This window comes from Echiichthys vipera, assembly GCF_963691815.1.
Source record: "Echiichthys vipera genome assembly, chromosome: 17".
NCBI lineage: Eukaryota > Metazoa > Chordata > Actinopteri > Perciformes > Trachinidae > Echiichthys > Echiichthys vipera.
In genome coordinates, this window is record NC_139842.1 from 26,353,948 (window position 1) to 26,365,084 (window position 11,137).

Sequence of the window (11,137 nt, forward strand, 5' to 3'; positions counted from 1 at the left end):
GGCAGACAGATGTCCCAAATGGTCGCCTATCAAAAGGAGAGGTGTTCTCAGTCTTACCATCGCGCATTTCCCAATGCTATGTGGGAGAAGACGGACATAGAGTCGGTTAGTGCCGCAATAGTAATACAATCCTGCCCGAGCCCACGTGCCAATTTCACTTCCGTTTCTGATTTCTTTGCACCAGGAGGAGTCTATGGACCCATAGTCGCGTTTATCAGGCATTTTGCTGTGAGTTAGATTACATCTTGGGGTATAGTCAGACCATTCATAACATATGTACGTACCATTGTTCTTATTGGGCGTAAATGGACCTACTGTGGTTTGGTTAGATATCGGGGGAAACAGATGTCCCAGAGTGGAACAGCTGGTATCAATGCCGTTAGTCAAGCTCATCATGCAATTATAGCCTACTGTGTCGTTTGGAAAGAGTGGCGCTGGGACTGTTACTAAACTGGGGCGAGCAGATGCACATGCTACACAGTCCCCTTCACTCTGTTCTCGCGCTACCTGAGCTACCCAGGATACCCACAAGTTTTCTTCAGAGTACCCGGTAGCCATCCGTACTACATCTGCCGGTTTCAATAGAGAGTAGTCTATGACCTTAAAGGTAGATCCCAGATCCGGTTTAGTCGCCGGGGCTGGAGTGGACACAGTGGCTAATGCGGTGAGGTTTTGAGGACGAGCCGGGTGTAAGTTTAGTTTTATTAGGCCCATAGGGTCCTTTCCTGTGATATCTAACCCTAATAAGAAATAGAAGGTGTTTTCGGTATAGTTCCAACAATGTCCACTTGGGCGGTTAGGATACAGATTGGCTGTTAATTGTAGGACACTCATTGTTAATGGGTTTGTTTGTGCACTAAAATCCCTCTGTATACGAAAGTACCCTGCCGTTTTTATCTTTCCTTCCGAGGTCGTCGTTTGCGGGTTAAAGTCTCGATTGGTGGCCTGCCAGACATGGTACCAGCTAGGACACCAAACCTGGCTCCCTGGCCACCCCAGCTGGCAGAGATATACGTCATACCCTCTATACGAAGTTGGCTTGCCTCCACAAGGAATTACGCTACATAGGTCAAATTGGAATGCCGAGGTTGAATTTAGGGTGTAATCTAACTCAATTCCCCCATATTTCTGTATACACTTATCCTTTTTTTGCGTTCCTCGTTTCTCACGAGAGAACGGGCTAAGGGGTGTCACTGCCTGATTCTGTTCATGCTGACCCTCGCATACCCAAGAAATCAGGGGTACAATTATACATGTTAGAGCACCACACGATAATAACACTCCTCTATTACCAAATAGTAGCATGATTTAGCACTAAAACCTAGTGGTGCCTGTGAGTATTAGTTTTAGCAAACCTAGAGCAAAGTAAATAGCAAGTATTCCAGATGCAAAATGAAAAAGTTCAGTTGACCCGTTGTCATGGAGATGGTGGGTCTGGCGACGTCGTCTTCTTCGGGTGTTGGTTTTAACGAGCTCAGGTATACTACCTTCCCTCCAGTGCCACCAGGGGATTATTTTGCCCCTTGTTGGTCTTTTCTTCTGTACCAGCCAGTACAGTGCACAATGCTTTCAGGTCCTGATGCACCTCACTCAAGGAGCGTTGTGGTTCTGCCGCTGCCGCACACTGGCTCCAGTGGTACCAAGTGTCGCCTTTCCCCTTCAGTCGGACGGCGTGGGATGTTCGCTCCACCACCTGGTATGGACCTGTCCAGCGAGGTTCGGACCACTTCCGCTTGATGACCTTCAGCACCACCCAGTCTGTCTCCGGCGTTGACTGGGCCTCAGCGTTGCTGAGTCGATCGGTCACCTGTTTGGCGAATGCTGAAACGAGACTTTGCAATTCACGGAAATACTCTCTGTTGGTTAGTGATTGGTCATCATTTTTCATACCAGGCAGCCTAGACTTTGGCCCTGGCAGAGCCCTTCCCGTTTGCAACTCAAAAGGCGTGAAACCTGTGCTCTGATTCACAGAGCTCCTAACAGACATCAAAGCTAATGGTAGGGCGTCAACCCAATTCATTTTGATCTGTGCACAGATTTTGGCCAATTTGTTTTTTATAGTTTGATTCATTCTTTCCACTTTCCCTTGTGACTGGGGATGGTAAACTCCGGGAACCCATGTCTCCTATCCACAATCCCCCGAGCAGTCATTCATAGCTTGACTGTTAGGTAAATCAACATACAGGGATTTACATCATAGATAAATAAAGAGTTACAAAAAAAAGTTAGGTCAATCTTGGTTATTTCTCACATTCCCCCCTTTTGACACAAAGTGTCAAATAATTTTCTTGAAATAACACAATATCATCAACGAACTCTTTCTTTGACTACACACTGCAACCATTAGTAGAGGTTAACTTTTAACTCTCCGAATATGACAAGGAAAAAATAAAAACAACGAAAAACATTAAAACAAAAACAATTCTATTCACACCGTATCATCATCTGCTATGGCATTGCCCTGTGAAAACTGAGTTTTTACAGTCAACGTGAACTCTTTTAACTGTAAACAGGTAAAAGTGTTAGAGACAAAAGGTTAAAAACAAAAGGTTTTCCTGTAGGAGTGAGAATGCCACAGTTTTTCCCAGAGTCTGCAAGTTATGGACAATATTAAAGCATATTGTGACTCTGACCCTGTATCATCTGTTGCGCCTAGAAAGAAAAGTACAGATTAATACAATAACTCTGTCGCCTTAGCAGACGAGCTATTTTGGCAGTTTAGTTCAAAGGCAAACACAGAAAGAGCAGTTAGATGGATTCCTCGCAGAACCATCTATAAAGAAAAACAGAATTATCGTTAGACACTATGTATCAAACAATGCTTTCCATGGTTCTGATCCACTGTTAAACATTTCCATCCAAGAATGGTTCTCCATCTTCAGCTGTAGGATCAAAGCTCAAAAGTTAAGACGGTACAGCGCTTCAGGCTGACATAAACATTAGTGTGACAATAAGTATCATGCAGAACATGCACACTTTGAAAATACAATAGGGTCAAATGTTAGTGTTTGTTAATCGACATAAAACTACTGACATACAACTATCATGCAAAAATTAAAAAGAAACAATCAGAGCTCGATCAGGTAGGTCATTTTAAGTCGGTAGAGGCTGTTTGCCTCAGCAGTCACAGTCTAAAAAGTCAGTCATTGGCCAAGTTTCTTTATACAGGGTTTGGGAGATCTCCACAAAAACATAATAATAATCCATAAGTGGCAATAGAATTGAATCTATTTATTTATTTTATTTATTTATTTTTTAAAACCCATCCAGTTCCTATGGATGCAGTCAGGACCCACTTATTATCATTATTAATAATATTATCCTTATTATTATTGTTATATCTAATGCTTCAATTTGCAAAAACAAGACATATGTTTCTGAAAACTTCACCATCACTATGGCAGTTTTTTAAACCAGGTTTTCCCAGAAAACTATACCATTAAATTCCAAAAATTAAAATACCATTGAGAGTGAAAGCAAAAAACCCAGAATAATGAGTCAGGATTTACAGTGATGCATCAATATTGCATTCTCTAAAATCAATCCCCAGAAACTCAAACCTGTGACATCTGTGATGCCTCTTCAGGTAAAATGGGAGTTATATTTGAGACATTCCACAATGGCATGCTTGTTTTATAAGAAATAATCAGTGTTGCTTTCAATAACTTGATTTTTTTTTTATGTGAGCTAAAAAAGATTTTGTCTGAGCATAGTAATCAAAACCTTAACTTTCTGTGTCTAATGATCAACTCTCACTGCAAAACCCTAATTGTCCCTATTGACACCAATACTTATTCTTAATAAGTGTTCCTATATGTACATGCAAGTGTATGTATGTGTGGAACATTAACATCCTGTTCATTCTAAGTTCAACTAACGGTGTCATCTAGTGTGGATGTTTTTATCTTTAATTTCTAATTTATGATTTAAAAATGCTCTGACCTTCCTCCGCTGTCTGTATGGCCTGTTCATGGGGGAACCATGGAAAAACCCCAAGCAGAAACACGCAACCAGGACTTCTCTGGATCTTGTCCCAGTCTCCTTCTTTCTCTCCTTCTGCTGTTCTCTTGATGAGGCAATCTTTGTCCAGGATTCTGTGCCCCATTCTGCTGGTATAGCAAACCAAATGGCCAGTCGAATGTTGCCCATCCGAGTTCACACCTCTCCAGCTCCCACCTCCTTGCAATCTTTTAGTTCCTCTGGCTGCCATGTCCTGAACACAAGCTCTTCAGTGTCCAATTCAACTGAACATCTGGTGCCGTGAACATCCGTTTCCTTTTCTTCAGGCCAGTAGTCAAAAAAGAAGTTGCTGTTTGGAGAGAGAACTTTTCTGGAGAAGCAATGCTAACTTTTTCCTTGTTTCAGTCTGTTTTCCTCATTTTACTGGTTTTGTGACAACTGCCACATCAGATGCAGGTTCAGTCTCCCCTCCCCCTCATTGTCAGAGTCCTTCTGGGAATATGCATATGGGCTTGATGCAGGGGCTGCATGGCCTGGAGACAGCATGAGGAGGCCCTGTCTTTTATCCCTAATCTCTGCTCCTCATCATCATTCACACATACTTATTTCTTTAATTTCTTGTCTTTCTATAACTGAGTTTGCTTTCCTCCTATCTTTCCCTACTCGCTGTCCCTTTCTCTCTCATCACTTTACCCTCTTCACTACATTTGTACCTAGACATGTGCCTAATAAAAGACGAAAAATAAAAAAAAATAAAAAAACCTCTTAGTCTAGTAATGCCAAAATGGAAGCTCTCAACCACATTAACCCATTTATCTGCTATAAATTTAGCAGGATCTGTAAAAATTTTAACTTTCCCAATTTGTTTCCCATTTTTCTATTGACTCACTGGGATGTGCTTTTACTTTCAATGAGCTTATTGTTCACTCAGACAGATTTCACACATGCTGATCTTTCCATATGAATATGGTTAGATCTTATCACACATACACTAACTTTGGATAATCTTTCAGCCAGGTGGTCTGTAGACAACGCACCCTTTTAATATCCAAACTGGATATTTAGACACTGAAATGAGTTAACACAAAGTTTATTTTTCTTACCACATTCATACGCCCATTTTATTGTAGTTGGGAATCCCTACTCTCATGCAAATTATATTTGCATTTTTAAAAATTATCATTCATTTTCTCCCTAAATGCTTATGTATTTTCCAAAACACTTCTCTGTTCTCGTCAACGGGGGTCAATGCCGGTAATGCCGTTCTAGTAAAGGAAGCTTCTACACAGACTCACGTCTGTGCGCCTTCACTCTTGGGGTTACCCCAGAACGTGCACCACTTTTCCCATTTCAGATAAAAACAGCTACAGAACTATACCACCCTCTGTTGTCCCACAGAAATGTGTATTCCTCAGAACCTGAGTCTGATGTCAAAGTGGATATACACATGAACCTCCCACACTTCTTTAAACACACTTATGAGTCCCAGACTCGACTTATTGCAAAATTGCGATACAAACACACATATGAGTCCCAGACTCGGCTTATAGCAAAATTGCGATGCCTTTACATATGAGTCCCAGACTCGGCTTATAGAATTCGGGGTAACCTCAGTTCCCCGGGCCTCTAACCGGCTTATAGAATTCGGGGTATCCTCAGTTCCCCGGGCCTCTAACCCAGTAACCTCCTAGGTTTTGTCCGTATCCTCGTCAGAATAACGGTGGGGTCAACCACGACCCAGGACCATTCACAGTTTACCATTCTCAGTTTTGCCATTCTCAGTTTTGCCATTATCTCAATTTAAATAGTTTACTCACTGTGGCGCAGGCAAGACACAATGTTTTAGAATGCCCAATGTGCAGAGTTTCGATTAAACAGGTTCTGCTTACCTTTACTAATGTGCCGGATTGTGTCTCACGCTGTTCCCCGTGAAGAAACCTTTTTGGGTCGAATTTACCTTCTTCTCCTTCCGATCCCGGACGGGCCCCCAAATTGTTGAGATCAACCTGCAGTTGCCTCCCCGGGTCCGTTGATCGGAGGATGGAAGAAGAGATCTTGAGACAATGGCTTGAGATCACACCAATATCTTTATTGGAGCACTTTGCAAAGCGGAGACAAGTTCTGATACAACTCAAACCAGGTCATACATCAGACGAGTCTGTTGTGGTCTAAGAGTAGCGGCTTTAAATACACTTGTGGGCTGATGGTAACGCCCCCAAGGTAAAAAAGGTGGCAACAGACGTTAATCTGCCTAGAAACATCTTATAACACTAAATGCTGAGAGAAGGAATTTAGTGCATGTCCCTATATGGCTATCTAGAGAGACAGATGTGTCTGTGTTTGCAACACACAAACTTGTTAGTTAAGGAATATGTGTGTGTGTGCCTAAAATGAGGAAATGAGCATTTCCTCTGTTTGTTAGAATCTTTATCTTTAACCTTGCACATTCTAGGCTCTGTTTTGCAAGTTTATTATCTGCTCAATCAGCAAGGAATAGTCTCATTCCAGGGGTACTGTGTATTAACTTCAGTTTAGCCATTTCAAAAGCCACATGAAGAGAGCAGCTCATTTCTCTTACTTCCACATTGCCTTAGCCTATATTAGCTTAGCTTATCTTCTGTCAAAATATTTCTGTTGTCTTGACAAAACAACACATGGAGACTTCCTGGCACTCCCTATACAAGAGTGACCCCTTTCATCAAAGCCAGAGACCAGAGATATTTTACGTATCGACACGGAGAAGAGAGGAGATCAACGAGCACTGCCTGGCTTGTCCCTCTGCAAATTCCCTTCTGACGTCTGTTCCTTCTCCGTGTCTTTTTTATTAAAGAGTGCATGAATAATCATTAACCAGTTACATACAGGTTATATCTTCCACAAGGTCACAGGTGGTTTTGCTCACACAGTTTTCCTAGGGAGGGGAAGCCTTATCAGTCTTTCCCCGGACGGGTCAAATATAATTGGTACAGACATGCTGGCACATACTTTGGAACAAACACTTTGAAGCAAAACACTTTTGATTATATGCATGAAAAGAACACTTATGATAATATTTCATACATTTCTTTAACATTTTCTAAACAACAATAAGCCATGAAATCTAGCATTTCTGAACAAAACCTATTACAAACAGCAATAGTCAGACCCGTTAGGAGAACTGTAACCGATGTGTTGTGATAAGTTCTCCCCACAGCAATTTCAATCAAAAGCAACTGGACTTGATTATTTGTCTAGGAAGACGTTTCACCTCTCATCCAAGAGGCTTCATCAGTTCATGTTTGCATCTGACCAGGCTGGGACTTGACCCTAGTCACAGATTTTACAGTGTATACCGGAGCTGTTAAAGCATGTAATTTCATTATGAAGGACTGAAGTATGGTCCTGGATGTGTTGACACTTGTTTGGAGCTCCCAGTGTTTAGGGCGAGGAGATTGGGGCGTCCGTGTAGGGCCAAGGGTAGCACATGGCTAACTGTGGTTGGTTAATTCACCGGTGTCAGCGTCCTTTTGAAAGTCTCAGTACAGTACAGTTCAGGTCTGACTGTTGCTGTTATTAGTAGATTTTCTTCAGAAATGCTTGTTTTCATGGCATATTGTTGTTTAGAAGATTAAAGCTAAGCTAATATAGGCTAAGGCAACGATGCAGCTTCTGTGGCCTTATAGCTAATATAGAGATACCTTATTAGTTGTAATGTCACTAATACAGTATCTCTTAGTATATCAATAAAGTATTATGGGTTGTCTTCTGTATTTTATCCATAAACAGCTAATAATTGTACTCTGTCACTGTCGTTACCTGAATGTTTACCGTAGCTATGGCAACAACAACAAGATAGTGTATCAACAACAATAAGTCATAAAGATAGAATTCAGCACTTTTGAACAAAACCAGTCCCAACTCCTAACAGTCAGAGCCCTCAGGACCTGAACCAGGTGTTGTCACAGAAACCCCCCTGTGACACAGCAGCGTCCTCACAGCTGCTTCACTTTGGAAATGGAAACTTCTGCTCCCGAGAATATGAAAAAAAAACTTTTGTTTTTTCATTTTTGTCTTCTAGTGATTTTAATATTTATGTAAGACTTCTGTGTTTATGTGTGGAAAGGAGGTGTGTCCCTTTGAGTTGCCGTACGGCGGAAGTTTAGCAGGGTTTTACCGCTGGTGTTGTGTGTCTCTCAGTCTAAGAAATAAAGTGGAGCAGAGTTGCATTGCTGGACACGCTATCCCGTCTCCTGCCCTGTTTATTGTTTTGTTACATCACTACAGTATAGGCGAACCCCTAACGCTCGGCTACATTGGTGGCAGCGGTGTTCTTCTGTAGACCGCTGTTTGTGTTTATTGGTGCGTTTTGTCTGTTGCGGCGCCGTGTCCGTGTTTATTTGCTTAGCTGCCCCAGTATAGCTAGCTGGCTAATCTTGCGCGGTGCATTGAAGACGGAGCGCTACAGTGTCGACATGTGGCGTGCAGATGAGGACCCTTTTAAACCCGGTTCGAGCATACTGGGCAGATACTCGCCAGGCAGAGATGTTGAAATCGACCTGCCTGCTCCTTTCACCAGTGACGGGAGCCAGAGTTTCCTCAGCTGGGCAAGGCAGTTGGAGGTGGCCGTCGGTGCCACGGCGGGGAGCGGCCGCGACTGTACGGAGGAGCTTGTGAGGATTCTTCCTACTCGTCTCGGCAAATCCGCGTTTCTGCTGTGGGACAGCCTTCCTGATGCAACCACGTCAAATTATGCAGCAATTAAAGAGAGACTGGGAGCAGCATTCGGACAAAGACAGTTAATGGACCGCTTGAGAGCCAGCCTGTCGTCCCGTGTGCGTACTTCTGGAGAGAGCCTGGTGGTGTACGCTACCGATGTGAGCCGGCTGGTCACAGAGGCATTTCCTGATTATGGTGATGTTGCATAGAGGGAGGAGAAGTTTCGGCGCTTCCTGGCTGGCCTTGACCCCGCGTTATAAGCCAAGTGTCTGGAGCTGGGCGCCACTGACCTGGAGGAGGCTTTGCATGTGGCGGAGCGATGTGAAAATGCCAGAGTGGCCCTACAGAGAGACTGTGTGAGTACTGCTGCTGCTGCCTACTGTGGTGGGTCCCCATCTGTACAGTCTATGTCGGTCTCTGAGGGTCTCAAGAGAGCTGTTGAGAAGCTAACTGAGGACATGCACACCATGAGAGTGGAAATAAAGGGACTTTACGAGGAAAATTAGAGACTGAGGTCGTGGAATACTGACATGAGGGGAGGATCCTGTAGCTTTACCTGTGGTGAGTGGGGCCGCTCCCCCGACCCTGGGCAGTTCCCGCGCTATCGTTCCACCTGGGGGTAGGTACCCTAGCCCAAGCTGACGTGCCCGACGTGAGGATGAGCCCAGGCGTGCATCTCCTGCCACAACAGCAGGATGCCGGCAACGACCATCAGGGAAATGGCCAGTAGCTGGTGGTGAGGCCCAAACACCAGCCACTCCTATGGAGGGCCACGTGAGCCATTATTTCTCCGGTGACGTTTATATGGATTAAACTAATCACCCAACTTCGTGTTCGTCAGGGGTGTGGTTGAAGGTGCCGAGGTTCCCATGTTGATAGACTCAGGGGCCTCGGTGTCAATGATAAGTGCAGACTTCTGTATGTCAGTCGATGCCCTGCAGAACAGGCCCCCAAAAAAGAACTATATTGACTCTCGGGCAGTTAATGGACAAAGGTTGGACACACTTGGTACCAGTGAGATCACCTTCCGCATGGGCCAGAGTGTGCGAATCCACCCAGTGTGTTCTGCTCGGACTGGACTTTCTGGCTAAAAATCATGCATTGTTGGACCTGAGGCGGGATGTGTTACAACTATGGGATGTTTTTGTGCCCCTGCTTCGGGGTGGAAAGTTGGTCCCACATTGTTGTAATGCGTCCCTCGCTGACGTCATGACCATTCCCCACTGAGTGAGGCTCTAGTGCCGGTGAACATTCTCACTCCTGCTGGAGCTGGTCAGCCTGCTGCGGACTTTGAGGGATATCTGGAGCCTAACATTCCAGAAACAACAGGACTGGTGGTTGCTCGTACGGTGAACAGTGTGAGGAATGGTGTGACCTCAGCATGCATCCTCAATCCCACAGGGGAAGCAGTTGAACTCAAGAGGGGACTGCACCTGGGTGAGTTTTACCCAGTCGAAAAGGAAGACATTTTAGTGCCGCCTTGTGTTGCCGACAGTCTACCAGCTGCGGCGCCGGCTGCCGCAGGCCCTGTCTCCCTGGAGGAGTCTTCTGTGACAGCTAAGCAGAGGGCCGAGCTAGCTGATCTACTGCAGAGGTTCACTGATGCTTTCAACCTGTGCGACAGAAACACGGGCAGGTGCACACTGATCAAACACCATATAAGGACTGGGGACCCCCCCCCCCCCCCCCCCCCCCCCCCCGTGAAGCAGCGTGCTTATCGTGCATCACCTGAGAAAAGGACAGAAATTGAACATCAGGTGGCTGAGTTGCTGGCCGATGGAGTTGTGGAGGAGAGTTGTAGCCCCTGGGCATCTCCAGTGGTACTTCTGAAGATGAAAGGGGGACAGTGGAGGTTCTGCATTGATTATCGTCGTCTGAATGCAGTGACGGTTAAAGACTCACATCCCGTCACGGGTGGATGATAGCCTGGATGCCTTAGCTGGCTCGGCCTGGTTCAGCACCCTTGACTTTTCGAATGGCCACTGGCAGGTAGAGGTGGCTGAGGAGGATCGCGAGAAGACAGCTTTCACGACCGGCCGGGGCCTGTATCAGTGGCGGGCAATGCCTATGGGTCTGACAAATTCTCCGGCCACGTTTCAACGCATGATGGAGCTCATCCTGAGCGGACTGCCATGGCACATTTGTATGGTATATTTGGATGATATACTGATTTACAGCCGTACATTCACAGACCACCTTCTTCATTTGGATAAAGTTCTTTCAAGATTCAAGATTCAAGATTCAAGAAGCTTTATTTATCCCGAGGGAAAATATTGTGCAACAGTTTCAATACAAGGGTGGGAAAGGGTCAGAGTGACAATAAGCTAACATAATCAAATCAAAATAAAGCTAACATAAAATAAATCAAACAATAACTAAGTGTGACAGAGTGCAAAAGACATTGTGGTTAAGCGTAGGTATATACAATATACAACAATACGCACTGTGCAATTTAGCAGCATATTGAAATAAGATAAGTACA